Source organism: Podarcis melisellensis (assembly GCF_964234715.1).
Source record: "Podarcis melisellensis genome assembly, chromosome: 15".
Lineage (NCBI taxonomy): Eukaryota > Metazoa > Chordata > Lepidosauria > Squamata > Lacertidae > Podarcis > Podarcis melisellensis.
The window spans coordinates 39,741,409-39,757,995 of record NC_138532.1 but is presented as its reverse complement, the minus strand read 5'-3'; the positions used below and the strand labels follow the sequence as shown (position 1 = coordinate 39,757,995).

At 46.6% G+C, this 16,587-nt stretch overlaps 1 long non-coding RNA gene across 1 annotated transcript in view; it reads left to right on the top strand.

Moving 5' to 3' along the window:
• LOC309358011 overlaps nucleotides 1–16,587 on the top strand; it is a 48,061-nt gene that overhangs the window by 7,485 nt on the left and 23,989 nt on the right. Inside the window, exon 2 of the long non-coding RNA XR_014163253.1 lies at nucleotides 3,460–3,600. This is a non-coding gene — a long non-coding RNA (uncharacterized lncRNA). The remainder of the gene's footprint in view (nucleotides 1–3,459; nucleotides 3,601–16,587) is intronic.

The window sequence follows — 16,587 nt, the reverse complement described above, 5'->3', positions numbered from 1 at the left end:
GTCCTCAATTTGCTCTTCTCCGCGGCTCCCTCGTCTCTCTGACCTCAGCCAGCGGGACTGCTGGTATTCTGTCCGGGCCACTTAGCCAAATTGCGGGTGATTGATGAAAATAACATTTCTCACAAGAATCAATGCCCCTCCCTGCCTCCTAACCCACCCCGGCCCCCCTTCTCCAGGCACCATAGGAAATGAATGGAAAATTGTCCCCAGGAACAGATCAACCGGGAAAGCAAAATATCGTCAGACCTCCAAGTTAACACAACCACAAAACTCTAGGCTGGGGGGCGGGCGCGTGTAGTTTGAGGAGGATCATAGGGACCAGCGCCTCGCTGCTGAAGTTGTTCACTGGAGTTCTTGGAACGCCGTTGCATCTGGCGCAACCTTCTGCGCATCGCGATCCTCTGCATGTTTCCTCGAGGGTAAGCCTCGCTGAGTTCTGCTGGGCTTATCCCCGGGGGAAGCAGCAGCCCTAACCCCACCTGCGTGGGAGTAAGCCCCGCTGAAGATAATGCCTTTGGAGGAGACATTATTCGGATCGCGCTCCCAGAGCGCACTGGATTGTCACCGAGCCATGCAGAGTTGGCTGCTTTTACTCAGAAATAAGTCCTACCGCGTTCAAGGTGCTTGCCGTTCCTGTTAAGTTTTCAGAATAAACAGTTAAACAAGATCTCGATGCATTACCTTAGACACTGGGAGAGGAGGGCGTTGCAAAACTCCCCCCAACAACCCCCCTCCGGTTCCCAGTTTAGTTTGTGATCATACTTTTTAAAATGTTGTTTATTGTATGTATATTCTCGGTTCTAACGTGTGTTTTTTAAGGAAAGGGTCAAAGTTTGTTCTAAGGAAATGGCACAGTCTTGTTTCGAAAAATAAAACGTTTTCAAAAATGACAATTGATATTATTCTGGCTATGTGGTTTCACTCGCCCTTCGTTCCTCCCCAACAATAAAAATCCCCCCACGCGCGCACACAGCTCGCTACTTGACCCCACGCAAATCTGCAAAGTACAGAAAACGGGAACCCTTCTGACATTAAAAGTGCGTCAGGACCTTCCCTCCAGGCTGCTCTGCCTCGGGGGAGGGGGCTGGGACATAAAGTCTACAGGAGACAGGAATCCCAAAATTACACGCTGTGGTTGTTCTTTTTTTTGGGGGGGTCTTTCTCGCGATGAAACCCCGCTGAGTTTCCATAGGAATAATTTCCAGGTATGCTGCACGGATTTCAATGGGATAAACGCAAGCACGTGGCCAGCCGTGGATTGGGTAGTTAGTGGGCAATCGCTTTCATGGATCATCGACACACACACAAGAACACGAGCAAAAAAGAAAACTGTATCATTCAAAAAGGTGTAGAATTTATTCCAAGAATGAAGATTTTTAAAAAATATATAAATATGGTTGGCCGTGGGAGCCCAATTTTGGAGAATCCGGGAGGGAGGTCTTGAGAGATAAGACATACACATACACACGTACAAGCAGAATACACGTTAGAATCCCAGGAACTGACACCTCCCTACAAACTGGACCGGAAAACGATGGCGGGGGCAGCGGCGGGGGGGGGGGAGATTCGGACATCAGTGCCCCCAATATTCTAACCGAGTTATCCAAGAGTCGCTGCCTGTTGGTTTTAACTGCATTAAAAAATAATAATAATAGAAAAGTAATAAAATGCAGATTTAGATCCGGGAGGATATTCAGATCAGTTCGGAAAAGTTAGCTGGGTTCTTTTGTGTTTTTAATGTGGCGTCCCACCCACAAAACCTTGGATTTCTAATCAGCCCGCTTCATACAGCGTTGAAGGCACAATCCATCACCTTATTAAGGAATGAAGGTTTTTTTTGGGGGGGTTGCGGTGGGGGGAGGTGGGATATTTTTGGAGAGGATTCAGAAGTCATATACAATATTAAGGACCACCACCCCCCGCCAAAAAAAGTACTGGTGATACGTTTAATTTTTTTATATACCTAATGATCATCAGTGCTGGATGTGTTCCTAAGGAAGAGTAACCCTTTACTGTCTGGATGGGAAAGGTGGGTGGTCTCCCTAAACAGCACCCCTAAACCGAGCTGCTGAGTCTCCCCTTTTCCTCTCCCACTCAGTCCTACCTTAAAAGATATATCGAAGAAGCTCTTGTCTCAATTATACTGCCCGCAAAACAGACCAACCTAATTCAAGCCCCTTTCGGCCAGCCCCAGAACCTCCCCCTTCCCCTTTCTCTACAGCAAGGGCTTATTCTCCCCAAATTTAAGGAGCCAGGTTCAAAATTCTGTGAAGCCTCTGAGCTTGCTTAGAGTATTTTTTCCCTACGTCACTGCTGAATTGCCCCCCAGGCCAGAGACTCGGCCCCGGAGCGATTCCATCCAAAATAGGTCCCTTTGTCAGGCAAATCTGAAAGTCAGCATCGAACACCACCAGCCTCTCGAACAAGTCAGGCTTCCAGCACTTTAGTCCGAGGATGGGGCCCGATTTCTTAAAAAGGGCGAGGGGGTTACTCGGAAACAAGGCCGGTTGGTTTCAGAAAGTACACGGATTTATAAATCAGTTATGCACGGTAATAGAATCTAATTCTTCAACGCTATCAGGCACAATTGCAACATTATACGAGTACACGCACGAAAACATTCTTATCTATTACACGCACGCAGACACACTAATATCAGTCATGTATATGTGCAATAAATATTTGTGTTAATGAGCAGACACACACACACATTTCTGGTTTCAAAGGATCTGTGGGAGGAAACTGCACAGCGTGGACAGATTTCAAGGGATAAGAAAAATTCATAATATCTGTCTGGCGTCTGCTCTCCGCCTTTCAAGTTATACTCTGGACTCCCAATAGATAATGCATTTATCAATGAATTTTACAAGGCAATAAACAAACGGAGGGAGAAACCACGAGTATTATCAAAAGTATTTAAAATATAAGAAGCAGAGCGAGGGAACAGCCAAGGCGATCTACGCCCCTTGTAAATTTATGGTCGCTTATCGAAGTCCTTTACAAGGGAATAAGCAAAACAAGGACGGGAAAGAGTGGGGTCTCTGCCCCGATAAGCTTACAATATGTTTTTCTCCCAGTGGGAGAGCCAAGAAAGAGGGTAACCAAAGGTTATATGGGGAATGCATATTAGAGAGTGCATTCACACGTACTTTGCTCCTCTCTGAAACAAATGAAATTAAGATTAAATCGAGAGAGAGAGAGAGAGAAGGTTGTTGGCTGCTTGGGAATAAAGATTCAAAACCAGGAAAGACTGAATTGTTTAAAAATGGGGGGAAGGGCACTGGGTACTTTCAAGGGTTAAGACATTTCAAAGCCGCCCATCATCGCTTTACTCGAGGGACAATATGGATAGATGAAAACAATTTATTTATTTTTTGGAGATTCGGTTTTTTAAATCCAGGTGTGCGTGTGTGCCTCACCTCAAACTGGATTTAGTTCTCTCTGGTTTCTGTTTTGCAGGAGGGGAGGCGGTCGGCCCGCCGGTCCTGTAGAACCTCCTCATCCACCCACATCCCAGGGAACCGGTTTAGTCTGGTGTTCCTACCTCCCCACCCCCACAAAGGACCTAGTAAGAGGAGTTTAACAAGAACCTCGAAATGGGTAAGGAAACCCCGATCTGTTCTGAGAATTCGATATTACTCCCTTTGGAATCATTGCTATTATGAAGGATGGCAGAGATTTCATGTTGTTTTGCAGGCCGATCCTAAGCACGTTCCCTCCTCCGGAGTCGATCCTAAGCATGTTTCCTCCGGAGTCGGTCTCTCCACCGAAATCAATGGGCCTTTCTTTCCAGAAGGGGCGGCTGAAACGCCCCTTCCCGGGGGTTTGCGCCCCCCCATTGAGGTTGCTGTCTTCGCAGCACCTTAAAGAAGAGCGGAGAGATCCTTAATAGTGCAAAATGCCCAGTTTTTCAATAGCATTGGGTGAGTGAACAGAGACAGACTTTTTTCTCTTAGTCGTTGCAAACTCCACGTGCCCATATCCTTATCCTGTAATTCCGCCTCCCCCCGACTGGTGTGAAACTGGGGGCGGGACGCCGTCCTAGGAGAGGTGGGGGGGGGGAGGAAAAAAAAGACACGAATTCAAATCCACCTCAGAGGAACCCAAAAGACAGGTGAAAATAAGTTTGCACGCGATCCAGATTGGGTTTTACACGGACCTCCGGAACGAATTAAGTACGTAAACAGAGGTACCACTGTATTTCCCCCCCCCTCTCCAAATTTACTGCCGCAGAAAGGCGAGGAAGATGGGAAATGCTCGTGGATTCCGAACAAGGAAGAGGGTCTTCTTGTCTCCCCCCACCCCCGCCCGGCCGCAAAGAAAGCGAAGAGGAGGAGAAGGGGCGCAGCGTGCAGCCAGGCTGGGTCTCGGATCAACAGGTGCACGACCGTTTCTGATCGCGGCCAGGCAAGCAAAGCAACGAGGAGAAATTGACAATGTGTTTGTTTTCCTAACGAAGATCAAAACTTGGGAGCGACTTCGGTCAAGTTTCGGATTATTATTTTACCGTCCCTTGTTTTGGGGTAAAGGTCTGGGGTGGGAGATTAATTTTACCCTGGAATCTTAAACCTATTAACTCAGATATCACGTCGATTCCCGGGAGAGACATGTAGCCCCTATCCTGTACGCAGAATTTATTGGAAGTAACACCTGCCGACTTCAGTGGAACCAACTCCGGAGTAAGAACGTGTATTCAGTTCGCAGCCTTACGCTTAGGACAGCCTGCGATAGTCACCTGGAAGTAAATCCCATTCCCACTGAACTCAGCGGGGCTTATTTTCTGAGAAGACGTGGGTCGAATTGTTAGGCTCCAATCCCATATCGACTCGAAAGTAAACCCGGCTCAACTTGTTTCCTAGTCCAAGATGCAAAAATAGGACTAGGCTGTTCGTTGCAAATTCTCTGGGCTGTTTACAGAATGAATTATTTCGGAGTGAATGGGTGGGTTATATGATAATAATACCCTTGACTAGTTTTTTAATTGAGGAGTTTCTAGTTCCTGCAGATAGACACGAGAAATTCTAGGCTTATATTACTCTCTCAGCGGGGGAAAATTAAATATATGGAAAGGCATTGCTTGTTGAAGAAATGATTTGTGAAAATATAAAAGGGTTCAAGAATATATAAATCAGTTTGTAAACACGAAAAGGGCTTCTGTGCCTAGAAAGCTTGGCATCCCTATCTCAGCGCAATCCTGAACGTGCCTACTCAGAAGTAAGCCCTGCTGTGTTTTAGGCCTCACTTAGGACTCTTGTCCGACTGAACACAGAGAGTCTTTCTAGCGGTGAAGTGCAGCTCCTATAAATATGTCTACTCAAAAGTAAATCCCTCTGACTTTTCTGGGACTTCATCCCAGATGTGTGCATATCAGTTTTCTAGCTTTCCTGCCAGCCAGGTAAGTGGAGTTAAGGGTTGGCATCGATGCCACCTTCCGGGTCCATTCACACGCATAGCTGCCGCTCGTCAGGTATACAAGGAACTAGTAATCTCATGTGCATCAAGGGCGCACAGCAGCTTAAGAACCCGGACATTTGCACGTGTGAATCTCACTCACCCTTAAGGCGTTTCACCCGTGCCTTGCAGCCTGGAAAAGAGAATAAGCATGTCAGAACAACTGTGGCAAAGACTTTTGGCAGGGAACACAGCTAGCTTATTGTGTCCCATTGCTGTCGATTACATTAATAGCGATTTATTATTATTATTATCGAATAAAATTGTAAGCGAGACACACAGAAGGACAGACCGCTCTCCCCATCTACAGTTACAGGGGATTTGTCCCGGCTCACTCTCCTGTTGGCAGAGAAGCGGGCTGTTGAGTCCCCGCCCGATATCTGTAGAAATAATATGTTCACGCTTCTCAGATCTATGTGGATCAGTCGATGTGCCCTGGGGCCATCTGAGATGAACAGGTCACAAGCAGACCGTGGGGCGGGGCGCTCCATTATGGCACCCCAGAGGCGGAAAACAGTCCCAAAGGGGTTTCTCTTGGAGCCCACTGTCTAATTGTCACTGAGTACCCTTGGACTAGTCACAGTCTGGCAGCCTAACCTACCTCACAGGGTTGTTGTGGAGGGGAGGAAAGCCGTGTTCGTCACCTTGAGGTCTCTGGAGGAAGAGTGGGGTAAAAATGTAGGCTTCTGTCATACACTTTAAAAAAAATATAAGTATTTTCCAGAGTGTTTTCAGATACATTTGCAATCCTACTGTTTTATGCTATGATGATGATGATGAGGCCCATTCAAGCAAAGTTCTCCAGGCGGATCACCTAAACGATAACATGCGGAACTAAGTGCCCAAAATAAAAATAAAAATTCCTGACTTTTAGCATATAGGTTTTACATTTTATTTTTAATGTAGACTTTAATTGTTCTGTCCTTTGTAAACAGCCCCGGGAAGATGAATGAAAGGTGTTATTAAAAAACCCCTCTAGACTTCTGAATAAACAAGTGAAACACGTGCATTGACGATGCTGTATAAATAAGGATTATTGATTGCAGAACAAATATTCTGGGCAATCTCCCCCCTTTAAAAACCCTCAAATAAACGCTGGAATTTGGATGGGCGGGGGAAACGGACACCAACAACTCTGAAATTATTTCAAGACATCAGGATGGGCTACTGCACATCAGAACCACGCCAACTGAGAACACCACCTTGTCTCCTCAGAAGGAAACCCACATGAATTCAATGGTGCTTACTCGCAGGTAAGTGGGGTTATCTGGGCGTCAGTCCCACTGAATTCCAGCAGGTAGGACTTAATTCTGCATAGACAGGGATGCGGAAAGCCTTCTCATCCTCACCCCCCCCCTATTTTGATGAACTCCAGTTCCCATCAGCCCCAATGGCCAAGGATTATGGGAGTTGTAGTTTTGCATCATCTGGCGGATCACAGGTTGTCCCGTGCCTGGTTCCGAAGATACTTTTTGTAGGAGCTTGGACTAGCCGGCCCTAGTGGTCCTTTCTAACTGTACAATTCTATGACTCTGTGAAAGGAGCCGGGAAGCAGACACAGGCCCCATCTGCAGGGGATATTTAAAGCGGCATAATATGATTTAAAACAGCCAGGGCTCCCCCAGAATGCTGCGAACTATAGTTTGTTAAGGGTGCTGAGAGTTGTTAGGAGACTCCTGTTCCAATTCAACCAGCTACAATTCTCAGTCAATCCCTCTTCCCAGCGAACTTTGGGAATTATAGCTCTATATCCTGAGCACAGAGCCTAGGACTTGCCAATCAGAAGGTCGGTGGTTTGAATCCCCGCAACGGGGTGAGCTCCTGTTGCTCGGTCCCTGCTCCTGCCAACCTAGGAGTTCGAAAGCTTGAAGTGCAAGTAGATAATTAGGTACCGCTCTGGCGGGAAGGTAAACGGCGTTTCCATGCGCTGCTCTGGTTCGCCAGAGTCATGCTGGCCACATGACCTGGAAGCTGTACACCGGCTCCCTCGCCAGTAAAGCGTGATGAGCGCCAACCCCAGAGTCCGCAACGACTGGACCTAATGGTCAGGGGTCCCTTTACCTTTATCCTGGGCACATGGGTCTCCTAAGAACTGCCAGTGGCAGGATATCGCTTTGACTGTCTACTGCAGATGGGGTCAGAAGAGCATCTAGGCTTCTTTGGGGCTACAAGTGGCAAATCACTTCGAGGCAAAGTAAATAAACCGCAAGATTTCAGGGTGGCCATTGCGCAAGTAAGTGGCTTGCGGACATGAATGACTAAAACAGAAGAAGAAGAAGAAGAAGAAGAAGAAGAAGAAGAAGAAGAAGAAGAAGAAGAAGAAGAAGAAGAAGAAGAAAGAAAGCAGGCTTTTTTAGCTCTGCGCACCGAGAATTAGAAGCGTCGATTACATTAAATGGGAGGGGCCTAACATACTTTCTAAAAACACAACCCCCTCCCTCCACAACACACACGTAAAAATAGCCTGTAGTTATATTTACCACGTTGGGAAAATATTCTAAGAGTCTGCAGGGAGGGGAAGAGAAGAGGAAGAAGAGTTAAAAGAAGGGGTGGGGGAGATGAAAGAGAAAGGGAGAGTTTAAACAAGACTTCAAATAATTAAGGCTCCGATCTCAGGCAGAATCGCTTGGATTCAATGGGGCTTCCGAGGAAATATGCGCACCGTTTTGCGCAAAAGGTTTGCGGCATAAAAAAAGCTTAATCCGACGGGCATGTGAGTTTATTTCTACGCCGCTTGGTCTCCAGTGCGTGAAGGCCGCTCGAGCCAGCCTTTGGGGATATTTTCTCTCCTCCTCGTTTCAATTTCCCAAGTTTCTCACTCTCTTTCCCCTCCCTCCCACCTTTTAAAGACTGTTTAGATTTCTTTCCGTCTTTAAAAGAAAAATATTTCCAGTAATCCAGCTTTCTGGAAAATAACAACACGCCAAGAAAAAGAGACGGGTCCTCCGCCCCCCATCAAACTTCCCCTGAAGTTTATCCAGAGTTTAACAACTTTATAAACACATTTCCCCTGATTGTCAAGGGAAAATTGCATGTAAACCTCATAGGGAAAGTTGGAGATAAACGTCCCCTGCCCGCGTCCTTTCCAATCTCCTTTAGCAGCCAGTCGCTGGAGCTGTCATTCTGAGTGGGGAGGCGGCCCTGGTTGGAGACTCTAGTCTGTGACCTCCTTGGGGCAGAGAGCTAATTTCGCAAGGCGGCGAGAACTTGAGCCGCGAAGAGGCCTGCTTCTCCCTCTCTGAGGGGAGCTCCCTGCCTTTTATGAATTGGTGGCACACAATTCTAAGGGTGTGCGAAATAAATACTGATTGCATTATTTATTTATTTATTTATTTATTAATTAAGGCAGGAAACAATCCAGCCAAACTCTAAAGCACACTTTTTACAGTCCTGTCCTATTCGCATTTACGCAGCCCCACTGACTTGAATGGCGCTTACTCCCAACCAAGTGTGCACAGGATTGTAGCTTTAGAGTTGCTTCAGACTTAAAAGTTCCGCTTACAGGAGATTGTAATGGACGCGACGAACTTGGATCCATTCATTTCAGTGGGTTTGCTCTGAGTAAAGCTTAGTTGGATAGAACCCATATATTTTAAATGAAACATGCACACACCACTCCATGAAATGTCCTACTTAGAGCAGACCCATTGAAAACAATGGGCACGATGACCTTGGACTCATTAAAACGCCCATTGGCGCGCGGGGGGGGGATTTACGCATGCGCGCAACATCCCATTGAAATAAACCGGATGCCAAAAGTGTTAAAAGGCGCATGGGGGGAGCAGGGAGTGTCATGGCCCAAATGTAGTTGATAAAAGGCTTTTCAAGCGCTTCCTTTCCCCCACAATGATCCTCCTAAAAACCCTTTAAGGGAGGCCAGTTTGATTATCGACACAAAGGGGAGCCTGATGATGTGTGATGTATTTAAACATTTATTGCAATATTTGAATGCCTTTGAATGTCCTGGAGAAGAGGGGAGAAAGTGCAGATAAAGGCGAGATAGACACCTTTGCCTCTCATATACAGTAGAGCCTCTCGCCTTCTGTTGTAAAGGTGATTGGAAGCTTCCTCGGGGCGGAGATCTCCTTTCTGTTTGCTCACCTATAGCGCAGGCCAGCTCCTCGAACCATCAGGACTTGTAATACTGTAACGCCAAAACACATGGAGCAGATACCGTCTTTACAACGTATAGCATTTCTTTAACGGTTATGTACACCGCCGTGCGGGACACGTGTGTTAAAAGGCGGTGTAACACGAAGGCAATATAATGATTATGATAGGATAATAACCGGAGGAAGATGGGGGAAATGAAGCACTGCCTGCTCGTGGGGGTCTATTTTTATTATTATTTAAAGAAATCATAGGAAACAAACAGGGGGAAAGGGTGGGTCAAATATTTATATGATTTATGCTGTCTATTCGCGATGAATACTGAAGCTCAGAAAGTCCTCCCAGCAACAAGATAGAAATAAATCAGTTTCTGGGCACTTTTGCGCCAGAACCTAGAATACATTTAAAGCACCCTCCGACCAAATAATGCTGGGAACTGTAGTTTGTTATGGGCGCTGGGAATTGTAGCTGGGGGGGACTACGGTTTCCAGCATTATTTGGGTGGCTGGGTGGGTGTAAATGTATTTTAAACGTATGGTATGTATGGTATGTACACAGCCTGTCCCTAGCCTTGAGAAGATACCCAATCTGTGTGATTTTTTTAACGCAGGTGTGTTTTAGACACCCACGTGCGCGTGAGCATTTCACACACAATCGGGAATCGTCGCCGCTTCTCTCCCTCTCTCCATCGCCTTGATCTCTGAAGTGGAGTTTACATAGAGTCGAATAAATGGTTTGATTTCCTGTTACAATTAGAATAATTCTGAAATTATTTATATTTTTAAAATGTGACTCCTCCCTTCGGTTATCCAGGCTGGATATCTCTGGACTCCCCAGCTTTCAGATCGCGGAGGAGAAGAAGACACCCCCTCTTCAGTAAAGAATCTTGGCATTTAGGAGGAGACAAATTAATTATTTAATTGTAAAGACATAATTAAAAATCAGTAAGTAAGAGAGCTCCCTCGCGCAATTCGATGTGTGCTTGCTGGAAAAGAAAGCTCTGTGTAGAAGGGCTTTACTCCCAGGTAAGTTTGCAAACACTTTCAAAACCCGTGTCTCTTCTTTAAAAAACAAAAAAGGCCCCCGGCCCCAAGTATGAACTGTTCGTTCCAACTATTTTCACGGCTCTAGGAGAAGTGAAAGTATTAACAACAACAAAATAAATAAATACCCAGGGAGTACCATCCCTTCGTTTCCAGAGGCTTATCTTACAACTTGGCAAAGACGGATTTCAGCTCAAAAAATAGGAGTCCTTAATTCGAAGGAGAGCTCGGTTGACTTCCTGTTCAGGTTTTCTTCTTCTTTAAAATTAGGCTTCAGAACTGAGGTTTTTAAAAGCACGAATTATAGCCCTAAGTGTAAGTGACAGAACTGGGGATTCGAACTCTGTTTTCCGCTTCCTGGTCCATGGCACCGCGCTAGTCCTCGGTAACTTCCTATCCCAGGCTGTTTTCGATTACTTTAGTCCCGTCTTCTCTTCAATTCCACCCGCTACATAAACATATTTTGCTCCCCGCCTGTCCCCCACCCCCCCACCGTTCTACAGACTTCTCCCAATGAATGTCTCCTTCTCCTGGTAACGATGTTTACTCACAACCCCATTCCTCATCACCACTTCAATTCCCCAGTTAATTTCTTCCTTTCTTAAACGGTGTGTTTTAGATTGGCAGCAGGGATCTATTTTTTGAATTATTAGGTTGGCTTTCTTAGGGTACCTGTCTTAGGCACCCACCTATAATATCTTTGTACAGCAGGACCCTCCTTCCTTGGAGGTCTTTATGCAAAGGTTAGATGTCCATATATCACACATTGCAGAGGGTTGGATTGGATGACCCTTAGGGATCCCAGCCAGTTCCACAATTCTAGGATTATAGGTTACATTCCAGCTGTGCAAATGTCAGAGGTTTCTATAAACAAATATACACCCACCTTCTAGGAATCCTCTTGGTTTGACACAAAAGCACTTGAGGAGGGTGTGGCTTGTGGGAGGGGGTGTGGCCTGGAAAATGTTCCAAGGGCCAGACAGAGAGGCATTTGGCCCCTGGTCATTAGGTTTGGGAGAGAAATTTGTTTGAGTTTGCATTTAAAGGTGAAACCACCTAATTGCCAAAACAGTGTGAGACCCAAAACGCAGCCATCTTTTGAAATTCACAAATCCTCTGAATTTTGCAATGCAGTTCTCCAGCCCAATAATGTGCACACAAATGCATATGGCAGGGGACAGTGTTCACAAAAATGCAGCTGTTGAAACAGCATTTTAAAATTGCATTATATTTGCTCTGCGAAAATGTGTATATTAGGCTAAATCACATACAGAAATTAGCACTGAAATTCTGACTGATGAATTTTCTTGAAGGGCTTTTTAAAAGTCAATGTGGTATGGTGGTTGCCATGCTGGGAGACCAGGGTTCAAATCTCCACTCAGCCAAAAAGCTTGGTTGGGTGATTTGGGCCCTGTCACTGCCTGACCTACCTCACAGGGTTGTTGTGGGGAGTAAATGAGGAAGTGGCATGGAAAAGTCAGGATATAAATGCGACAAGTGAATAGGTAAATAAAAATCACATGTGTAGAGGTGAATTGAAGAGTGCCAAAAGAAGAAATGGAGATAACCCAAAATCGATGGATTTGCCTTTCCCCAGCCAGAAGGGTCAATCTGGGCCCAGAAGAGCCTCCTTCCCATTGTACCGCCCTGGTTATATTTCCAGTGCTGGCTCTCCCTGTGATAGAATTCCTTCTCCCGGTGCTTCAAAGTGTGGTGCACTTTGCAGGAGTGACCCTCAAGTACACAGGGCCAAGCCGAGGCCTGCTTGCCTCTTCACCCCTATCTCGGAGTCTGAAGTGGAGGCAAGTGTCGGCTGGGCCTTGTGTTGGCCTTCTGACCAGGGGTGAATTTCGCACTCTACCAAGATGCCTTGGCTGCCATCCTTGGTGCTCTTAGATGGCTGGTCAAGTATCAGAGAGGCCCCTTCATGAGGAGCCGGGGAAGCGGGGCGGGGGAGGGACCTGATAGTGGGGAGCCCCTTGACACCGAGAAGCTGACATCTTGAATAGTCAAGAGAATGTGGCAGAGGAGACGCAGATCAAGTGAACTTGGGAGGGAAGCCTCACAGCTAGCGCTCTGATGCCTACAAAGGGAAGAGAGATAGCCATGGTCTCCAAGAGTCAACTTTGGGTCAGAGGTCCTGAATCGCACTCAGCAGACATCCCCCACCAGAGACACTCCCCCTCCCCAGCACTAGTCTTAAGCAGCAGAGTTGGCTTACTACATTTTGAAGTAATACCAGAGGTGGATTTAAGGGAGCACGACTGCTTCGGTTGCACTGGGCATGGAGCCTCGGCGTGCCTCAACTGTGATGTGGAATGGAAGGTGGGAGGTGGGGGGTGGTGCTGAAATTTGGCATTGCATGGGGTGCTGCTGAAATTTCAGACTTGCAAGTTCTGCCACCAGTAATACCCTTAAGCATCTGAAAATAACCCTCTCCCCAACAAGGCCATTACATAGGAACAGAGGGAGAGGACTTTGAGTGAGTCAGACCATTTGTTGAGCTCAGTATTGTCTACACTGGCCAGCAGCAGCTATCCAGGGTTTCAGACAAGGAGCATTCCTGGTCTTACCTAGAGATGCTGGGGATTGAATTTGGACCCTTCTGCATGCAAGGCATGAGATAAGACTGGGATGGGGCCTCTAGCGCATTTGCCGCTGTTTAGCATGCAAAGTAGGGCCTCCCTTCTCCTGGGAGAAGATTGGCACCTGATGCACACAGATGGCTAAATGCAGACGAGCCAAACTTTTTGCAAAGCACGGGTGGTTACGATGAGCCGCGCTGGGCCTGTCTTGAGGCATCCAACTCCAAACTTGGCCTGCTGTATCAAAAGCGCTGAGAGGTCCGCGGGCGACTCTCCAAGCCGCTTGCAGGGGAAATGTGTTTGAAACGGAGCCTGGAAGCCAGCCGCCTCGCTTTCCACTCTCCCTCTGCATGTGTGTGTCATCGCAGAGAAATCTTGAAGCCACCCACCAGTAGTCAAGCGAAGGAGTGGACGCAGCATCTGGACCAGGTTTCCAGGCCAAACCTAGGCATGAATCAAGGAGATCAAAGGAAGGCCCTCAGCTGCATTTACAAAAAACACCAAGCTCACCCCAGAGTCCGGAAAGTACATGTGTTCACAACCTCCAACTCCGTGTCTGAGTGTTCCAGGAACACACACACACACACACACACACACACACCAGCAAACACAAAGACATTTCAGTTCACAGAGGGGAGATCAGGTAGAACAATCAGTTTCCCCTCCCCACCCCATGCTACAGTTACATGGCATAGTAGGCTGCCTGGGTGGCATCTGACTGTTCCTGTAGCTCAAAGCCTCTTAAAAGCAGGTTGGCTGCTTATGCATCACCGAAAAGGAGGAAAATTATTTTAGTTTTATTTATTTAGAGCATTTGTACCCCATTCTTCAACCACAAAGGCTCATAGAGTCGCTCACATACAATAAATTAAAAGAAGACAGTTCCTGCCCAGAGGCTTACAATACACACACACACACACAATATATATATATATGCATACATACATACATACATACATACATACAATACACACCGTATTTTTCGCTCTATAAGACACACTTTTCCCCTCCTAAAAAGTAAGGGGAAATGTGTGTGCATCTTATGGAGTGAATGCAGGCAGGAGGCTCTGCTCAGCACCCTTTAAAGAGCTGCATGGAGTGTGTGTGCGGCCCTTCTCCTTCCTCGGGGAAAAGCCCCCCCACACTCTGCACGCTCTTTAAAGGGAACGCGGCTCTTGGGAGAGCCTTAGCCGCACACAGCCTCTCCCGGGCAGGGATCCCGCTGGCTGTCCTGGCTTCTTGCTTAGCCGCGCGCAGCCTCTCCCGGACAAGGGGAGCCTTCATCCTGCTGCCCGGAAGAGGCTGTGCGTGGCTATCCCATAAGCCTGCTTACTGTCCTGGCTTCTGGGATTCAGATTTTTTTTATTGTTTTCCTCTTCAAAAAACTAGGTGCGTCTTATAGAGCGAAAAATATGGTACACACACAGCACACAAGCGAAAAGGGACAGGGAGGGAAGAGGAAATGCATCACTAAAAAAGAAGGCACAGATGATGTGCATGAAATGTGTGTGCGCTAATCTATATGTATAGATCAGGGGTAGGGAATCTCAGGCCCGGGGACAAAATGTGATTCTCCAAACCTCTTCATCCAGCTTTTGGGACTCTCCTCACCACACCACCCCTCCTTCCCATTACCAGTCCTGCTAGAAATACAGTGCATCTCACCTTAGTAAGGAAGACTGTTATGGTGTTCACACATTATGTTAACCGAGTGTACAATCTGTGTATACAGATAGTTGAGCTGCACAAACTTGCAACCATTCACATGGAACATTCAACAAATGGACAGCTATGCTCCTGGGCACACAACAGTTGAGTCTGCACAAATCAACACGTGTGTACTCTTTCTCATAAATGCTTGTACATGTGTGGAAACAGCTCGTACTTGTGTTCAGTGTAACAGGTGAACATGCCTTATGTGTGCAGATGACCTGTTTGTGCCCATGACCTTCCTCACAATACAAATGAAAAATTTAAAACTATCTAACACTACCCATTTTTATGCCATTTAGCAGCAACAACACTACCACTAATTTACATTTACCTGTCAACCTAGGAATAAAAAAATAACAGCTCTAACCAGAATGCTTAACATATTTTATTTTCAGTATCAATTTAAAACTGCTCACATTAAAAACCACTACTCAACACTTACTACTAGTAGTATCAGTACTGCTACCACTTAACATTAATTTTCCCACCAAATCTTTATTCGAAGTTTTCTCTAACCTCTATGCTTGCAGTCTAGGAGCCCCATCCTTGACCTGCTCTCATAATGAAGAAGGCTGTTATTGCGATCTTCAGGGTAGGGTGGCGGTGGAGGCGGAGAGGGGCCTAAGCCCTTGCAAATCTCTTGTGTATTGGGCATACATGTATGAGGAGCATTTTGTCTCCTTGATAAGCTTCTCCAGAGGAGTCTGAAGAGCCTTCCGGAGCTAGGGTTATCATGCACCTTTAGGCCAAGAGCTGGCTAATCAAAGGAGGAGGAATTGCAATCTCATGCCTTTGTAATCAGTGGACCTCTGATAGACAAGTGCGGAGAGGTGGAGGATGCTATTATCCATTGAATCATAGCTGGGGGAGGACCGATAAGGCCACTCAACAGCCCTTTGCCAATGACCCCTTTGTTCTCATCAAAGGCCACAGGGCTCTCCCTATCTTCCAGTTGCCAGAGAGCTTCATTCCCAAAGCTTCATTCCCTGTCATTCATTCATTCCCTGTCAGTCATGCACTGGGCGCCAGCACCCAGCAAGCTTGTCAGCAAATCTGGGCGCTTTCGGTGAATGTCAGGAGTGGCCAACTCTTTCTCCTTTCCAACAGCTCCTCGGGGGCCACTAACCCCCTGAAACAAAGACAAAGGGTGCAATATTTAGAGATTTCTATTCAATGATGCTTAAAATGTAGAATTGTGATGATGTGGATTAGTCGCAGCAGGAGTATTGTCTGGTTATGAATCTATCTTTTGTTTCTTATATTTGACTTCTTTTTGTTGGGATTTGTAAACAGCTTGGCTCTTTGAAGCAATGAAATACAAAGCTGTCTGCAAAACAAACCTTGCACCAGCTCCCTTGGGAACAAGCCCCTCTGTGTTATATCAGTGGGGCTTCCCGATGGGAGCTCTGGACTGGATTCATATGGGCCTCATGTGGCCTGCCAGCACTCAGGATCATGGGTTGGGAAGCAGGTGGTTGGTTGCTCATATACACTCACACATTACAGCCATAGATCATCTGCACATATAGATTAAAAGGCTATTGACTGCCCTCAGCGATGACATGGTTGGGCTCAAGGAAGAAGCAGCAGCTCTAGAAGCCTGATATATTTATTTCAGACCCTTGCAGCCCACCTTGATGGTTGCAGGTTCAACCCTCAGTATCTCCAGGTAGGACTAGGAAAAG